The sequence below is a fragment of the Bufo gargarizans genome, chromosome 6 (genome assembly GCF_014858855.1).
Source record: "Bufo gargarizans isolate SCDJY-AF-19 chromosome 6, ASM1485885v1, whole genome shotgun sequence".
NCBI lineage: Eukaryota > Metazoa > Chordata > Amphibia > Anura > Bufonidae > Bufo > Bufo gargarizans.
The window spans coordinates 106,493,839-106,513,083 of NC_058085.1; positions in this window are offsets into that span (position 1 = coordinate 106,493,839).

Sequence of the window (19,245 nt, forward strand, 5' to 3'; positions counted from 1 at the left end):
AGCTCTATCCCCAGTTCCCTATCAAACCTGTGTGGTATATAGTACCAAAGATCCATAAATCGCTAGTAAACCCACCTGGGCGCCCCATAGTGTCAGGGAACGGTTCTCTGACCGAACCCCTGTCCCAATATTTGGATTGGATGTTGCGCCCAGTGTTAAAGGGGGTCCCTTCCTATTTGGAAGATACCACAGATTTTTTGGAGGCTCTGAAGGATGTACAATGGCAGCACGGCTTTTATTTAGCCGCGGTAGATGTGGAGAGTTTATACACCAGGATTCCACAGGAACTGGGGATAGAGACGATTAGGGAAATTCTGCGCAGTATTAGCAAAAGTGACGAATATGTTGATTTCGTCACAGAATCCCTCTCATTCATATTGACACATAATGCTTTTACTTTCAATCAGAAATGGTTCAAACAATTGTCAGGCACAGCAATGTCGACACCTGTCTCATGCACCCTGGCTAATTTATTTTTAGCTATTTTTGAAGAGAGGTATATCTACACTGTCCAGAATCCATTCATTCGATATATCAAGGTTTTCCTTAGATGTATCGATGATATATTCATTGTCTGAACGAGTGATCTACATACGTTTAGTGCATTCGTGGAATATTTGAATCAAGCTAACAATATGAACATGCGGTTCACCAGCACAATCAGTGCGGAGGAACTGGATTTTCTTGATGTCAAAGTGAGGGTTAAAGATGGTCAGCTAAACCCCACTATTTACAGAAAAAGTACATCCACGAATGCACTATTACATTATAAAAGTTACCACCCACCCCACGTAAAAACCGCCATCCCTTACGGCCAATTCATGCGTCTTGCTAGAATTGTGAAAGATGACACTGAGTTTAAAGAGCAATGTGGAGACATGAAGAGACGATTTTTACAGAGGGGTTACCCGGAGAAGATAATAGATAACGCATATTTAAAGTGCTTGCACAAGAGAGAGGTTCTGGGTAGGGACATCCACACGAAAAAGAGGAGACAACAAAATAATGATGGCGAGCGCAGAGCGGTGTTCACATTCGACTTTTCACCAATGGCTTCCACTATCAAAACAGTGATCTTGAACAATTGGCAGATGCTGCAGAGGGATCCCTCCCTGGCAGCCATGGTAGACAATCCTCCCATTGTCAGTTTTCGCAGAAGTAAAACTATAGGGGACGCTGTTGTCAGGAGCAACCTCCCCCGTCCAGTTGATAACTGGCTGGGCAGGGGTGCTCCCAGAGGAAACTTCGCATGTGGACACTGCTCTATGTGCGCACATGTATACAAGCAGAAGTATCTGCAGCTGGGACATGTAGGACATGTAGTCAAACAATTTATACACTGCAAGACCCAATATGTTGTGTATGCGATTTTGTGCCCATGCGGGAGATTTTACATTGGAAAGACACACAGGTGCCTATATGTACGTTTCAGGGAACACAAAAAATCTATTATCACCAGAAATGGAGCAACTAGATTAATTGAGCATATACATAATGAACATGCAGGGAACAGTGAAATTTTGAAATGTGCAGGTATAGAAGTGGTTCACACCCCCATGAGAGGGGGGGACAGAAAACGCATTCTCCTGCAGAGAGAAGCTGCATGGATAATCAAAACACAGGCCATGGGCCCTGTAGGGTTAAATGACAAGAATGACTTAGCTGTTTTCATTTGATTGGTTTTAGCACACATATGTTTTTTATATCACTTAATTGTAACCAGTGACATGCATGAGATGGGGGTATTTCTAGCCCTCTCCTCCTTCATGTCACAGGAGGCTTGACAAAGCGCAACACAGCGCGAAACAGCTGTAGCCTGTACATTCACCTGTGTCCTGTCTGCGTCCACGATGTGTATCTGAAAAATAAAACTGCAAACAGCAACTTTGTGACCAGTGGTGAGTGCCGCGGTGCTTTTTTCTTCTGCTATCATCATAACTACTATACCACCGACAGAGCACCACCGTGAAGGTTCGGGATCCAAGTGTTTTATGTGCTCCAGTGACTGCATGGGTGCATGTAGCAGTGCCGGTTGCGTTCTTTTCTCTCACTCCCTGTGATATATGAGGTTTGTCCCCCACTTTGCTACAATGGCCACACCATTGACAGACCTTTTGAAGGGACGCAAGTCAGTAACGGTCCACTGGAATGAGCAGGTGGAAAAGGCTTTCTCCGCTTTGTAGTCGGCCCTGTGTGGGTCCCTGGTTTTGGTGACACCTGACTTTAAAAGGGAGTTTATAGTACAGACCGATGCCTCCGAAGTAGGTCTTGGTGCTGTACTGTCTCAGGAAGTCAACAGGGAGGAGCATCCCATTGTCTCCCTCAGCCGGAAGCTCACCCCAGCCGAGACCAGGTATAGTATAGTAGACAGAGCGTGCCTGGCTATCAAGTGGGCACTCGAGTCTCTCCGCTATTATTTATTGGGGAGAAAGTTTTGTCTGGTGACCGACCACTCCCCTCTCAAATGGATAAGCCAGGCCAAGGACAGAAATGCCCGGGTCACCCGGTGGCTTCTGTCTTTGCAAAATTTCAAGTTTTCGGTGGAGCACAGGGCAGGCAGGTTACTAGAAAACGCCCTGTCCCGGGTACACTGTTTAATGTGTGTCCACCCCCTCACTGTTGAACAAAGGGGGGAGGTATGTAGGAAGGAACAAGGGGCCATCATTGATGGTCGGTACATGTCACCAAGGTTCCTGGCCTCAGTGAGGTAAGAGCCATTTTTTCCCCCTGAAGTGTTAGTATTGCAGCTTGCAGTCTGACACTTCAGCTGTTTAGTATGGCTGTAAGGCTGATCCAGGACGGCTTTTATTGGGAGTAGCCAAAGTGCTGGGTGGGTGACTACTCCCCACGTTCCAGGACGGGTCTGGGCAGGTTTAAAAGCAGTCAGCACTGTCAGGTGGGGTGGATTACTCCTCTCTGACAGTCTTTGTTTGGGATCTGAGGCATGGTGCCGTGCTGGAGGGCTGAGAGCCGCATGCTGGGAAACAGGCCCCCTAAAGTCTGTTGAGGACCGCTGGTGAAAAAACTGCTAACAAGGTGATTGTTTTGTCCCTTGGACTTTCCATTTTTGTTAACTAACACCAAGACTGCAAACTGTCATTTAGTTTTTTACTTATGTGTGAATAAACACTGAAGTTTTGCTTTACCAACTGGTTTTTGCCTCTGTACTGCGTCTGCTTTCCCTGTCTACAAGAGCAAATCCCCAGAGCCTGCTGTACGCTTAGTGTGAGAGCTGCATTCTCGGCAGTGTTAACCTGGATTATAATGGCGGTGCAGGGTAGTTACAGCTTCCTCTCTCGTTCATTTGAATGGGATGAACAGTTGTAATTACACTGCACCACCTCTGCAATGTAGACGGAATGTAGGTAAACATTGAAGAGAACGCAACTCTTGCACTAGCGCCAAAGCCCTTTCAAACAGCTGTCAAACGGGGGTGCCGAGAGTCGAACCTCCACCAATCTTGAGAATAGGTCGTCTGATGACTTATCTTGAGAATAGGTCATCGACTTCATGAAACTGGAATACCCATTTAAACAGTTTATGTTTACTGTACAGAATTAAAAAATGGCTGTGAGATAAGGATAATTATTTAGTGTCTCTTGGCTTGGATACACCGTGATGGTTGCATTCCTCGAATACACACCCTGGTTCTTAGGGAGCATTGGAGTATTTCTCTCTCCTTCCACGAGGCCCCTTATCTAGTTCTTGCAGGAGCTTACGTAACAGTTTATCAAATGAGAACTTTCATTGCACTAAAAATATAACTTCTGACTGTCGGGTTGACCCAAGGTGGAAAACATGAAAGGATACTGGTAATTACTAAATGTCCCTAAAACATCTATACTGCTCATGAAGAGGGTCTGATATTTCTGGCAGAAACAATTTAAATAAGACATTTTGTTCAGATTTAAAGGAATGTTCACACGTGAATTCGGCCCGCTACTAAATCCGAGCAGAATCCACAGCATATCACTGGCAGTGCATTTGCATAAATATTTTTATACACCAGTTTTAAAGTGACACTTCCGTCAGAAAGGGGTATTTTTTTAAAGACTTTTGGCAGGTTTTTTTTTCCATTTCAGCAGTATGATACAATTAAAAATGATATACAAAATATTATATTTCGGTAGCAGTCAGCACAAAGCGATAAAGCTCCTATATAGATAGGTAAATCATTGTTAGTTCACTGCTACTGTGAGAGAATAATGTTATCTGCTAGTATAATAGTAGGTATAGAATTGGAATAACAGTATGACAGCTCAGTTGTTCTCTTCACAGGCCTAGATAATGATGTCAACAAATTAGCATTGCACTTATCAGTGTAAGGTGTGATGCCCTAATTGAGTCACTCACCCCTTCCCTCACTGGCTGCAGTGAATGGTCTGACTGAGAAAGTCAAGCAAGCCTGTTTGTCGTGCTAAAAGTCCAAACAAAGGGGGAACTAAAGAACCAGGACAGAAAGTAGACTACATACAGTTACTTAAAAATTTTTATCCAGAAAACCATCTACCCGTTTTTGAAAAACAATAAAAAAAAGTTTGATGGTAGTGTCTTTTTAAGCAACAGATAATCTACATACACATTTCCCTGTAAATCATGGGCGGATTTGTTTCTGCAAGCCCTGACTGTGTCAACATGGCCTTACATTCTGTGTGAATAGGAGCTGAGTTGCAGTAACCTGGCATGGCCACTACACCAGAGGTTTAGCTAGCCTTTCCTGTACCCAGGGCAAGGATTCAGTATGCCGCACCCACCCACTTATCTCCCAATTTAAGTAAATTAGAAAGCGGGACACAGAAATCAGTGGCTCCCGTAGCGTGTTGCAGCAATTTTTTTTTATACTAAGCCACGCCTCTAGCTCTGCTCAATGTATAACTATACTCACACAATCCCACCCAGTCCCCTCGGTCCCCTTAGGGTATGAGTGAATAGCTTAATTTTTAATAATATCCTTAGAAATATTTTAAAAAATAATTGCAAGACCCCTCTTTACGACTATTTAGGAGTGGTAATTGCGTGATGACGGGGGCGGGAATCTGGCCTGACACATCTATCTTTTACGCTTGAACACAGGCGTAAAAGAGGAGTAAAAACCACTCCAGTTAGAGGTCTGGTTTTTAATCCAGGCGTATGGACTTCATAAATTACGCTAATCCTCCGGCAGTGCAGACGGGGGACATCAATTGGTGTAAAAAGCCAGTCTTTGCAAATGTCCCTAAATAGGAACACATCTGTAAAGAATAAATCAAGGCAACTGGACGTACTGTAGATTTCTTGAAAACGTTTCACTCGTTCTTCCAACAAGCTTTCTCAATTCTGAGTGACTGTACAAAAATTCGGGGAATAAATATGTAACCAAATCAACATCTGGTAATTATACCCAGCATTGGATCAAAGGTGTTGATTCCATTATCCTAATTGGAGTCAGTAGGTGATAAAGACTTCCCAGAAAAAGGTGTCAAGACAGCATTGTATGTGGCAGACAATAGATGTCTAACCCCCCCACCTCTATTCAAGCTTGGCTTCTCCATTTTTACGTAGATGGCCTCCTTCACACCTTGTTTGTACCAATCTGCCTCCTTATCCAAAACACGTACTTGACTGTCTTCAAAGGTGTCACCTGTTCTTTTTAGATGTAAGTACACGGCTAAATAGGAACACCTTAGGCTACTTTTACACCTGCGTTTAGGTGTGGATCCATCTGGTATCTGCACAGACGGATCCGCACCTATAATGCAAACGCTGGTATCCGTTCAGAACGGATCAGTTTGCATTACTCTTTAAAAAACTGAATCGTCCTGACTTACATTGAAAGTCAATGGGGGACGGATACATTTTCAATTGCACCATATTGTGTCAGTGAAAACGGATCCGTCCCCATTGACTTACATTGTAAGTCAGGACGGATCCTTTTGGCTCCGCATCGCCAGGCGGACACCAAAACGCTGCAAGCAGCGTTTTTGTGTCCGCCTCCAGAGTGGAATGGAGGCGGAACGGTGCCAAACTGATGCATTCTGAATGGATCCTTATCCATTCCGAATGCATTGGGGCTAAACTGATCCGTTTTGGGCCGCTTGTGAGAACCTTGAAACGGATCTCACAAGCTGACCCAGAAACGCCAGTGTGAAAGTAGCCTTAGAACATCTATCATAGGGTACATAGTGGAACCAGTACATCTTGTGATAAATTAAAGAACCAACTAGACCTACCGCATTCAGGGTTTTGCTGATGTGTCAGCGTGATGTCCGCTGGATCTGGAACAATGTTGCTGTGGTGATAAAGCAAAAAGAATAACCACAGGAGATGGTAACTGTCCCTGTGAAATCCCCAGCAGGGGACGCTGTGCTAGCCCTGTAAGACCTAGCCATCCCAACTTATACTGTAGTGGTACAGGAAAAATCTAAAAGCGGCCAGACAGAAGCAACACAGGTAGGTGGGCTTAGCAATACCGTCTGCAGTGCCGGCCACAAGCCTCTTCCAGCCTGGGGCCTGAGATGCCTGTGTTCCTGAGCCATTTGTTCTCTGCCTCATAGGCTTCAAGTCTAGGGCCTGTTTCCTATGAGGGTGAACGACAGGGCAGGAATCCATGCATAATACAGTTAAATTCAGGAGGGCACCTGTGGTACATAAGTACCTGGTGCTCCGATTGTTAATTACAATTAATTAATGTTGAGAGCGTTAGTTCGTTATGTACCTGGCGGCCTGAGATGGGCTCTAGTGGCCCCTTGGACATCAACCCACTGGGAAATTTCCCTGTAGGGTCTATGGCCAGTCCGGCCCTGGCTACCACACATTAGTTATGCCCACACTGTGCCCCCTCACAGTAGTAATATCCACATTGTGCCCCCTCACAGTACTAATTCCTACAGTGTGCCCCTTCACAGTAGTAATGCCCATATTGTGTCCCGTCACAGTAGTTATGCTAGTATTGTGCCTTTTTACAGTAGTTATGCCCACATTGTGCTTGTTCACAGTAGTAATTCCCGCATTGTGCCCCTTCACATTAGTAATATCCAAATTGTGCCCCCTCACAGTACTAATGCCTACAGTGTGCCCCTTCACAGTAGTAATGCCCACATTGTGCACCTTCACAGTAGTAATGTCCTCATTATGGCCCCTCACAATAATAGTGCCCCCTCCATTAATAAAGTAAAAAAAAATATCCTGAATACTCACCTGTTTCCCCAATGATCACAGGTGCACAGAAAGAGGCTGATTCCCGGGCCTGCGCGCTTCACCCACACAGCCCAGCACCGCGATGTGTGGACTGCTGGGGAACGGCACAGCAAAGCTGAACAGGTGAAGCAATCAGCTCCCTGCTTCACCATCTAAATGAAGTGCCCAGGGGCAACCTCAACCCTCTATGCCCAGGGCACGTCCTTTGCTTGTCGCCCTCACTACACCCCTGACTACACAGTGTACAGAGGTGTCTGCTTCTGGCTTTGTACACTTTGTTAGGCCTCTTTCACACTTGCGTTGTCCGGATTCGGCGTGTACTCCACTTGCCGGAATTACACGCCGGATCCGGAAAAACGCAAGTGTACTGAAAGCATTTGAAGACGGATCCGTCTTCAAAATGCTTTCAGTGTTACTATGGCACCCAGGACGCTATTAAAGTCCTGGTTGCCATAGTAGGAGCGGGGAGCGGGGGAGCGGTATACTTACAGTCCCCGCGGCTCCCGGGGCGCTCCAGAGTGACGTCAGAGCGCCCCATGCGCATGGATGACGTGCCATGCGATCACGTGATCCATGCGCTTGGGGTGCCCTGACGTCACTCTGGAGCGCCCCGGGAGCCGCATGGATGGTAAGTATACTGCTCCCCCGATCCCCGCTACACTTTACCATGGCTGCCAGGACTTTAGCGTCCCGGCAGCCATGGTAACCATTGAGAAAAAGCTAAACGTCGCATCCGGCAATGCGCCGAAACTACGTTTAGCTTAAGGCCGGATCTGGATCAATGCCTTTCAATGGGCATTAATTCCGGATCCGGCCTTGCGGCAAGTCTTCAGGATTTTTGGCCGGAGCAAAAAGCACAGCATGCTGCAGTATTTTCTCCGGCCCAAAAACGTTCCGTTCCGGAACTGAAGACATCCTGATGCATCCTGAACGGATTTCACTCCATTCAGAATGCATTAGGATAAAACTGATCAGGATTCTTCCAGCATAGAGCCCCAACGACGGAACTCTATGCCGGAAGAAAAGAACGCAAGTGTGAAAGAGCCCTTAGTTCAGATGTCCATGGCGATCGGTGGGGGGGTGCTGGAAGTCTGACCCTTACTGATCTGATATTATAAACACCTTTAAGATGTATTTTAGTTTCACAGACGAGACACACAACTAGGTAAGCTGGGTAATGAGCAGCCATTTTCTGGAGTTTTCATACTGTTTTGCACACATCAGTTCTTTTAGTAGAGCACACGCTTCAGAATTTAAATTACACAGGATGTGGAAGCTTTTGATGTTTTTGTTTGACACAATGGTAATTGTATATTTATCCTGCTAATATGGCATTTTGTGGCCTAATGTTTGCACAGATAAGATACAATAGCTGTTAAGATTGGTTTCGCTTTGTAGCAAAAGCAAAAACTTTTCACATAAGACATGGAGGAACAATGCAATTAATGGATTTTACATCGTTCATCAGATTTTCATTTCTTCTACTTCATAATAAAAAAATTTCCATTCACATTAATGTAGATTCTAAATGGCTTATATGAGGCACAATGGGCCTTCTTACCCTTACCATCCACAACACAGCTTTCATTTTACCATAGCAGTTTCAGAAATAAAAGCTGGTCTCTGATTGGCTGCTGTGGGCAACAGGGCCAGTTTGCCTGTGAGACAGGTTTAATTTACTGCCCCTGTAACACTGACAGAGCACAGGGGCAAGAAGTGTTATCATGGGGACAAAAAGAAAAGAAATGTCTCTTTGGAGCTAATTTGGGACTCCATACATATCAAATCAGTGGAGAAATTAGGAAAATCAAGTATGATGAGCAGCAGCTGCTCGGATAACTAGCCATCTGCTAGACATAATTACACTGCACAGGGATAGATATATCTAGATACAGACGTGACACAGAAGCAGAACAATCTAATGCAAGCAGAACAATCTGTGACCAATGGGTTGTGGCGTGACATTTCCAAAGCTAATACATTCAAATCCTATTAAGGGAGAAATGAGCGTCCACACAACGTACAATTGAAAAGGGTAGAGCAATGTATTGTGTGATCTACACATAAAGGGCAAGTTCACCTTTGAACACTCTTTTGCAATTATGATCAATATAGATTTTAGGTCAAGACATGGAGGCTCATATTGCTTAACCCTTTCTTTACTATCCACCAATAGCAGTAAAGAATACAACAGTAGGGAAATGGAAACCATAGTGATAGCCAAGTCCCAGTATAATAGGCAGCACCTCCCCATATTATTCCTCTTTCTTTGCTGCTACCAGATAGATAAGTACACGTTCTTTTAATGTTCATTATTTATGTTACCCACACATTCTGATCGTGTAATGTGTTTGTTATATGCTCCTCTTAACCACAGGGCCCCAGACCTTTGGTATTTTTTTACCTCTATCCTCCCTTGCGCCTTCCTTCACCTTTGGTGCATTGCGCCTTCTTCTCTTCCCCTGCTGCTGGGCCTTACACTATTTACCTTCTTGACAGTTTTCCCTGACTCACCGCTGTTTCGCTCAGGCGATTTTCTTTTCTGTACGGCCAGCATATCCCCTTCCCGCTTCGCTTGTCTCGCAGTTCTCGCACTGGCATGTCGCCGCAAATGTCACAAGACTTTGGCGGCCATTTTCCCGCATCCTGTCCTCGGTCTACCGTCTCTCCTCGTGTCCTCTGCTCTGCCTCAGGTCTGGGCCCTGGTGAGCTCCCTAGGTTTTCTCTTCATTTGGCGGCTAGTCTGGGATTACTTACTCTTGCTGGCCTATGCTATCCTGGTCCTCTTAGATTAGTGTTTAACCCTGCAGCAGGGTTATTTCTTTCAGCTGACATGCCTAAATCTAAAGGGCCTACCATCCTCCTGTCCCTTGGGGATATGGACTTACCCCAGATGTCAGATAATTCCCTAGCCATCTCAGGCCCCTCTTCCCCTGCAGATGACCCTACGGCTGTACCTTTGGATGCCCAATCCCTGGCGCTAAAGTGCTCTGTCTCAGACGCTATCATAGCGGCTATGGGATCCATGACCTCCGCCATGTCCCAGACTATATCTGATGCCTTACTGGCACGCCCTCTGGCCGAAAAGGGCTCTGCCACGCAGACACGCTTACTGCGTTCTGCGCTAAACCCTACAGGGAAATCCCAACTATAACTACAGTCGAATCCGGTCACTTAAGCTCTACTGCCTCCAGAAATGATACGATTGGTGTGACCTTTTCCACCCATGACAATGTGCCTACGTCACACAAAAGAGCCTTTCCGCACCAGGCAGAACGGGCGCAGCAGTGGAAATGTGCTAGAGCACAGCTTGAGAGTGACTCCGACTCAGAAATCAGAGACCGCATGTGACTCCAATGAGGATAATGGCGGACAGGACACTGACCCCGTTTGCCCCTGACCTATCGGGTTTAGTTATTAGCGGCTCTCGTGACAACCCCCCCCGCCTCTGCGGGTTCCGCCCTCATGGATCCTATAGGGGAACCTATGTTTGACCCAGACGCTCTCCATTACCCAAGATCCGCAGAATGGTTCCCAGCGGACCATGTAGCTAAGTACCTGGAAAATTGGGTACTGCGCCCTCTTAGCAAGTCGGCACGCAATAAACTCAGAGCAGAATGTCCTAGACCCCTGGTCCCCAGTAAGGTCTGCTAAACCCCCATTGTAGATTCCAAAATGACCCAGTTTCTTTCTAAATTTGGATGGAATCCCCACAAGGGTCTGGATTCCGCACTAAAGTCGTGCCAGGACAAACTCCTGGACATATTCGGTCCGTTGGCAAAAGTGTTTGACCTGCCCGAACTAGCCAGAGCCAAAAACAGGCAGGTTGACTCAGAAGAGCTCCTGGGCTGGATACAGAGGGCAATCTGCATTGCGGGCAGTGTGAACACTTCCCTATCTATAGAGAGGCGTAAAGCTATTCTTTTTAAAATTGAGCCCAAGCTGGCTAACCTTGCATTCACTGAGGCGGTGTCACCACCAGACATCTGAGAAGCTCTGACAGATGCCTTTCAGAACCTCCTCCTTGAGCTTCCTTTGTTTTGCTTTCAGTTCCTCATCTCGTTAGCCTCTCTCAGCTGTCATGTAGTTGGACTGATTGCATCCCTTTAAATTCCTCCCCATAGTGCATCAGTGTGCGGTTTATACAACTTCCTGGAGTGTGTGTGCATGCTGATCCTACTTCCCAGTCTTCTACAAGATAAGTGTTGTGCATTCTTTTGTGTTTTTCTGTTTGCTGGATCCCAGGAGACCCTGACTCCCTCCGTATCTAGTGTAGGGAGCCGGTGGTCATGTCCCCTCACTATTATAGGGTGTTCAGGTGTTATATAGTCGAGGTACGAGGATATGCGATAATCTACCATTGGGATTTTCGCATAGGCTGAGCAGTCAGGGAGAGTGCCAGGTCTGATGCAGGGGTCTCCCTTTTTGTTCTTTAGTTTTGGATCCAGTGAGTCGTATATTCATTTTGTGTTGTCTTGTTTCCTGTACACCTTCCGTGACATTATAAACCGCCAAAACCGTCTCAAGCATGGATCCGGTTTCACTTTTGACTGAACGCTTTCAGGGTCTTTCATTGGAGGTAGCTGATCTCCGTGAGACTCTTTCTCAGTTTCAAGTGATCGGTTCAGCTTGCGTTCATGGAGTTTGTTCTGAGCCTAAGATCTCGCTCCCGGATACGTTCTCCGGGGGTAGTGAGAATTTTGTGCGTTTTAGAGAGGCTTGCAAACTCCATTTTCGCCTTCTTCCCCATTCCTCTGGTGATGAGGAACGGAGGGTGGGGATCATTATATCGCTGCTCAGGGGTAACGCTCAGTCGTGGGCCTTTTCGCTGCCGGTGGGGGCACGGCCCCTCCGTTCAGTGGATGAATTCTTTTTAGCCCTGGGTCAGATATATGATGATCCGGATCGTATTGCTTTGGCTAGAGTCTAGACTACGTCTGTTATGCCAGGGTAAACAATCCGCAGAGATATACTGCTCAGAATTTCGGAGATGGGCAGCTGATACTGGTTGGAATGATGCTGCACTCGGAAGTCAATTTTGCCATGGTCTTTCAGAGGGATTGAAAGATGCATTTGCCTTTCATGAGAGGCCTATCTCCTTAGACTCTGCCATGTCTCGGGCCGTTCGTATTGACAGGCATCTTAGAGAAAGAGGAGAGATCACTCCTTCCTGTCATATGCAATCCCAGGACAGTGCAGCGGTCTCATTCAGTGCGAAGGGGTCTCAGTCGCTGTCAACCCCTTCTGAGCAGGAGCCCATGCAGCTGGGGTTGATTGCCTCTGACAATAGAAGATTCAGCCCGCATGGGAAGGTTTGTTTTTGTTGTGGAGGTATAAATCATTTGGCAAATGTTTGTCCCTCTAGGAGATTCAGGCAGTTTTTTTGGGAGTAATAAAGAAACAAAAAGGAAAAAATCCTTTAAAAATGTTCCATCTGTTAACATTGGCAGGGTTGAGGCGGAAATTGAAGGTTTTCCGTTTGCTTGTAGTTCCCGTTTTGTTCTGCCTGCCAGGGTGGCGCTAGAGAGCAAGAACATTTTTTGTCAGATTTTTGTAGATAGTGGAGCAGCTGTCAATCTCATTGATAATCAATTTGCGATAACTCATGGTTTCCAGGTATGCACTTTGGGAAAGGATATTCCTGTTTTTGCTATTGATTCCGCTCCACTTTCTCAGAAATCATTAAAGGGCATAGTTCACAATATCCGTTTAATTTTGAGTGATGCTCATGTTGAGGATGTGTCATGTTTCGTCCTTAGCGGATTGCCTACTCCTCTAGTGTTGGGGCTACCCTGGCTCACTAAACATAACCCCACCATTGATTGGCAAGCGAGGCAAATAAATGGTTGGAGTGACTTTTGCAGAGAGAATTGCCTCACGACATCTGTTTCTGAGGTTTCTACTAAGACTGTACCATCTTTTCTCTCTGAATTTTCGGATGTCTTCTCTGAGAGCGGAGTTCAGGATTTGCCCCCGCACAGGGAGTACGATTGCCCTATTAATCTCATCCCAGGCGCCAAGCTGCCTAAATCTCGTTTATACAATCTCTCCCAACCTGAAAGGGTCGCTATGCGTGCTTATATCTCTGAGAGTCTGAGAAAAGGTCACATACGACCCTCGAAGTCACCTGTTGCCGCTGGTTTTTTCTTTGTTAAGAAAAAAGATGGTTCTTTAAGACCTTGTCTGGATTTCAGGGAGCTGAACAGTATCACAATTCGTGACTAGAGTTGAGCGAACACCTGGATGTTCGGGTTCGAGAAGTTCGGCCGAACATCCCGGAAATGTTCGGGTTCGGGATCCGAACCCGATCCGAACTTCGTCCCGAACCCGAACCCCATTGAAGTCAATGGGGACCCGAACTTTTCGGCACTAAAAAGGCTGTAAAACAGCCCAGGAAAGAGCTAGAGGGCTGCAAAAGGCAGCAACATGTAGGTAAATCCCCTGCAAACAAATGTGGATAGGGAAATGAATTAAAATAAAAATTAAATAAATAAAAATTAACCAAAATCAATTGGAGAGAGGTTCCATAGCAGAGAATCTGGCTTCCCGTCACCCACCACTGGAACAATTCTAGTAAGAAGCAGGGCGGCAATACCAGAGGGTTAGACGGATCGTTAGTGATAGGGATATGTGTCAAACAAGATTAGACGATATGACCAATAAATTTAGAGAGCGAGGCTACCCCCCTGATCTATTGAAAATACAGCGTAATAAAGCTGAGATTACACCACCAGATAGAACTAAGAAAGAAACAAGGATCCCCTTAGTGATTAAATACCATCCCTGGTCCCAGCGCCTTAGGACTATTGTTAATCAACATTGGCACATATTATCTAAGTCCTATCCACGGATAGGAGAGTTCCAGAGGCCACCCATGATATGCTATAAACGGGCAGAAAATATTAGGGATAAAATAGTCCGGGCGGATGTGGGAAGTAATAAAATAGAAAGAGGACAGAGTACTTTATCTACACCTAGACGGGGCACTTTTCCTTGTTTAAACTGTGTCAATTGTTCCAGCGTTATAAAGGGTTCATGTTTCTCCCACCCTCACTCAGGTGAAAATATTCCAATAAGGGGCACGTTCACTTGTGATAGTAGATTTGTGGTTTACATTCTTAAATGTCCATGTGGATTACTATATGTGGGGGAAACCTCAATGAGAATGAAGGACAGACTAAGTAAACACAAATCTACTATCCGTAAACAGAATTTATTACTCCCAATACCCCTTCATTTTTATGATAAAAAACACAACATCTCGCAGTTGAGGTATCAGATTATTGAAGGTGTATCATTACCCCGTCGAGGGGGTGACAGAAATAAATTGTTATTGAAAAGGGAGGCTTACTGGATCCATCGTCTTCAGACAATGGAGCCCAGGGGCCTCAATCGTGAGTACAATGTGTCCTGCTTCCTATAAGGCATTCGGCCTTATGCAATCTGATAAATATATTTCTTTTTTTCTTCAGCGTGATTAATCACTGCAAGAATGGACTATGTGACTGAAAATCTTCGCCAGTATAGAGTGGATATGTTTTTTGCGAATTTTCAATTGCGAATTTTCAGTTGCGAATTTTTAGTTGCGAATTTTCAATTTGCGAATTTCGAATTTTCAAGTTGCGAATTTTCAGTTGCGAATTTTCAATGCGAATTTTTCATTGCGATTATTTGATATGCAATTTTATTTAATGAGGGAGGCGGAGCTTCTTTGATGATGTCAGTTCCTTTGTGTTTCATTTATGTATAAATAGCTGGAGTGTAAGATGTTTTATGCAGTCTGATGAAAGCACATCTGTGCTGAAACGCGTCACTATGCCATTTTGAATATGTGACTGAATAAATCTACATTGTGATCTACATCAGCGAAGTGCCGGTCCTTTCCTTTGAAACCACCACTGGAACAGTCCATTCTCAGATATTTAGGCCCCGGCACCCAGGCAGAGGAGAGAGGTCCCGTAACAGAGAATCTGTCTTCATGTCAGCAGAGAATTAGTCTGCATGTCATAGCAGAGAATGAGGCTTCACGTCAGCCACCACTGCAACAGTCCATTGGCATATATTTAGGCCTAGCACACAGGCAGAGGAGAGGTTCATTCAACTTTGGGTAGCCTCGCAATATAATGGTAAAATGAAAATAAAAATAGGATTGAATGAGGAAGTGCCCTGGAGTCCAATAATATATGGTTATGGGGAGGTAGTTAATGTCTAATCTGGACAAGGGACGGACAGGTCCTGTGGGATCCATGCCTGGTTCATTTTTATGAACGTCAGCTTGTCCACATTGGCTGTAGACAGGCGGCTGCGTTTGTCTGTAATGACGCCCCCTGCCGTGCTGAATACACGTTCAGACAAAACGCTGGCTGCCGGGCAGGCCAGCACCTCCAAGGCATAAAAGGCTAGCTCTGGCCACGTGGACAATTTAGAGACCCAGAAGTTGAATGGGGCCGAACCATCAGTCAGTACGTGGAGGGGTGTGCACACGTACTGTTCCACCATGTTAGTGAAATGTTGCCTCCTGCTAACACGTTGCGTATCAGGTGGTGGTGCAGTTAGCTGTGGCGTGTTGACAAAAGTTTTCCACATCTCTGCCATGCTAACCCTGCCCTCAGAGGAGCTGGCCGTGACACAGCTGCCTTGGCGACCTCTTGCTCCTCCTCTGCCTTGGCCTTGGGCTTCCACTTGTTCCCCTGTGACATTTGGGAATGCTCTCAGTAGCGCGTCTACCAACGTGCGCTTGTACTCGCGCATCTTCCTATCACGCTCCAGTGCAGGAAGTAAGGTGGGCACATTGTCTTTGTAGCGTGGATCCAGCAGGGTGGCAACCCAGTAGTCCGCACAGGTTAAAATGTGGGCAACTCTGCTGTCGTTGCGCAGGCACTGCAGCATGTAGTCGCTCATGTGTGCCAGGCTGCCCAGGGGTAAGGACAAGCTGTCCTCTGTGGGAGGCGTATCGTCATCGTCCTGCCTTTCCCCCCAGCCACGCACCAGTGATGGACCCGAGCTGCGTTGGGTGCCACCCCGCTGTGACCATGCTTCATCCTCATCCTCCTCCACCTCCTCCTCATCCTCGTCCTCCTCGTCCTCCAGTAGTGGGCCCTGGCTGGCCACATTTGTACCTGGCCTCTGCTGTTGCCAAAAACCTCCCTCTGAGTCACTTCGAAGAGACTGGCCTGAAAGTGCTAAAAATGACCCCTCTTCCTCCTCCTCCTCCTCCTCCTCCTCCTGGGCCACCTCCTCTTCCATCATCGCCCTAAGTGTTTTCTCAAGGAGACATAGAAGTGGTATTGTAACGCTGATAACGGTGTCATCGCCACTGGCCATGTTGGTGGAGTACTCGAAACAGCGCAACAGGGCACACAGGTCTCGCATGGAGGCCCAGTCATTGGTGGTGAAGTGGTGCTGTTCTGTAGTGCGACTGACCCGTGCGTGCTGCAGCTGAAACTCCACTATGGCCTGCTGCTGCTCGCACAGTCTGTCCAGCATGTGCAAGGTGGAGTTCTACCTGGTGGGCACGTCGCATATGAGGCGGTGAGCGGGAAGGCCGAAGTTACGCTGTAGCGCAGACAGGCGAGCAGCAGCAGGATGTGAACGCCGGAAGCGCGAACAGACGGCCCGCACTTTATGCAGCAGCTCTGACATGTCGGGGTAGTTGTGAATGAACTTCTGCACCACCAAATTCAGCACATGCGCCAAGCAAGGGATGTGCGTCAAATTGGCTAGTCCCAGAGCTGCAACGAGATTTCGCCCATTATCACACACCACCAGGCCGGGCTTGAGGCTCACCGGCAGCAACCACTCGTCGGTCTGTTGTTCAATACCCCGCCACAACTCCTGTGCGGTGTGGGGCCTGTCCCCCAAACATATGAGTTTCAGAATGGCCTGCTGACGTTTACCCCGGGCTGTGCTGAAGTTGGTGGTGAAGGTGTGTGGCTGACTGGATGAGCAGGTGGAAGAAGAGGAGGAGGAAGCCGAGAAGGAGGAGGTGGCAACAGGAGGCAAAGAATGTTGCCCTGCGATCCTTGGCGGCGGAAGGACGTGCGCCAAACAGCTCTCCGCCTGGGGCCCAGCTGCCACTACATTTACCCAGTGTGCAGTTAGGGAGATATAGCGTCCCTGGCCGTGCTTACTGGTCCACGTATCTGTGGTTAGGTGGACCTTGCTACAGATGGCGTTGCGCAGTGCACACTTGATTTTATGGGATACTTGGTTGTGCAGGGAAGGCACGGCTCTCTTGGAGAAGTAGTGCCGGCTGGGAACAACATACTGTGGGACAGCAAGCGACATGAGCTGTTTGAAGCTGTCTGTGTCCACCAGCCTAAATGACAGCATTTCATAGGCCAGTAGTTTAGAAATGCTGGCATTCAGGGCCAGGGATCGAGGGTGGCTAGGTGGGAATTTACGCTTTCTATCAAATGTTTGTGAGATGGAGAGCTGAACGCTGGCGTGTGACATGGTTGAGACGCTTGGTGACGGAGGTGGTGGTGGTGGTGTTGGTGGTACATCCCCTGTTTGCTGGGCGGCAGGTGCCAACGTTCCTCCAGAGGCGGAGGAAGAGGCCGAGGCGGCAGCAGCAGAATAGGCCGAGGCGGCAGCAGCAGAAGAGGTAGCAGGGGGAGCCTGAGTGACTTCCTTGGTTTTAAGGTGTTTACTCCACTGCAGTTCATGCTTTGCATGCAGGTGCCTGGTCATGCAGGTTGTGCTCAGGTTCAGAATGTTAATGCCTCGCTTCAGGCTCTGATGGCACAGCGTGCAAACCACTCGGGTCTTGTCGTCAGCACATTGTTTGAAGAAGTGCCATGCCAGGGAACTCCTTGAAGCTGCCTTTGGGGTGCTCGGTCCCAGATGGCGGCGGTCAGTAGCAGGCGGAGTCTCTTGGCGGCGGGTGTTCTGCTTTTGCCCACTGCTCCCTCTTTTGCTACGCTGTTGGCTCGGTCTCACCACTGCCTCTTCCTCCGAACTGTGAAAGTCAGTGGCACGACCTTCATTCCATGTGGGGTCTAGGACCTCATCGTCCCCTGCATCGTCTTCCACCCAGTCTTGATCCCTGACCTCCTGTTCAGTCTGCACACTGCAGAAAGACGCAGCAGTTGGCACCTGTGTTTCGTCATCATCAGAGACGTGCTGAGGTGGTATTCCCATGTCCTCATCATCAGGAAACATAAGTGGTTGTGCGTCAGTGCATTCTATGTCTTTCACCGCTGGGGAAGGGCTAGGTGGATGCCCTTGGGAAACCCTGCCAGCGGAGTCTTCAAACAGCATAAGAGACTGCTGCATAACTTGAGGCTGAGACAGTTTCCCTGGTATGCATGGGGGTGATGTGACAGACTGATGGGGTTGGTTTTCAGGCGCCATCTGTGCGCTTTCTGCAGAAGACTGGGTGGGAGATAATGTGAACGTGCTGGATCCACTGTCGGCCACCCAATTGACTAATGCCTGTACCTGCTCAGGCCTTACCATCCTTAGAACGGCATTGGGCCCCACCATATATCGCTGTAAATTCTGGCGGCTACTGGGACCTGAGGTAGTTGGTACACTAGGACGTGTGGATGTGGCAGAACGGCCACGTCCTCTCCCAGCACCAGAGGGTCCACTAACACCACCACGACCATGTCCACGTCCGCGTCCCTTACTAGATGTTTTTCTCATTGTTATGGTTCACCACAACAACAAATATATTATTTGGCCCAATGTATTGTATTCAAATTCAGCGGGATATAAATTTGAGGCCTAGTATTTAGGCGCTGGGTGACCGGTATGGATTTAGTGACAGAATTAGACTTGGAAATGCACAGAAGCGTGTGTGTGTGAAGTTATTCTGAATGACCCTAATGTGCACCTTGAATATTATATACCCTTTTAGGGATAGATTTCAAATAGCTCTGATATAGCAGAAACCACTAAATTATGAAATTGCTAAATTGGGAATTGTATTTCAACCCAGAACAAGAAATGTGCTTGAACGGACACTAAATAACTCGCCCAGCTACAGCACTAACGAGAGATTTAGCAGGATATAAATTTGAGGCCTAGTATTTAGGCGCTGGGTGACAGGTATGGGTTTAGTGA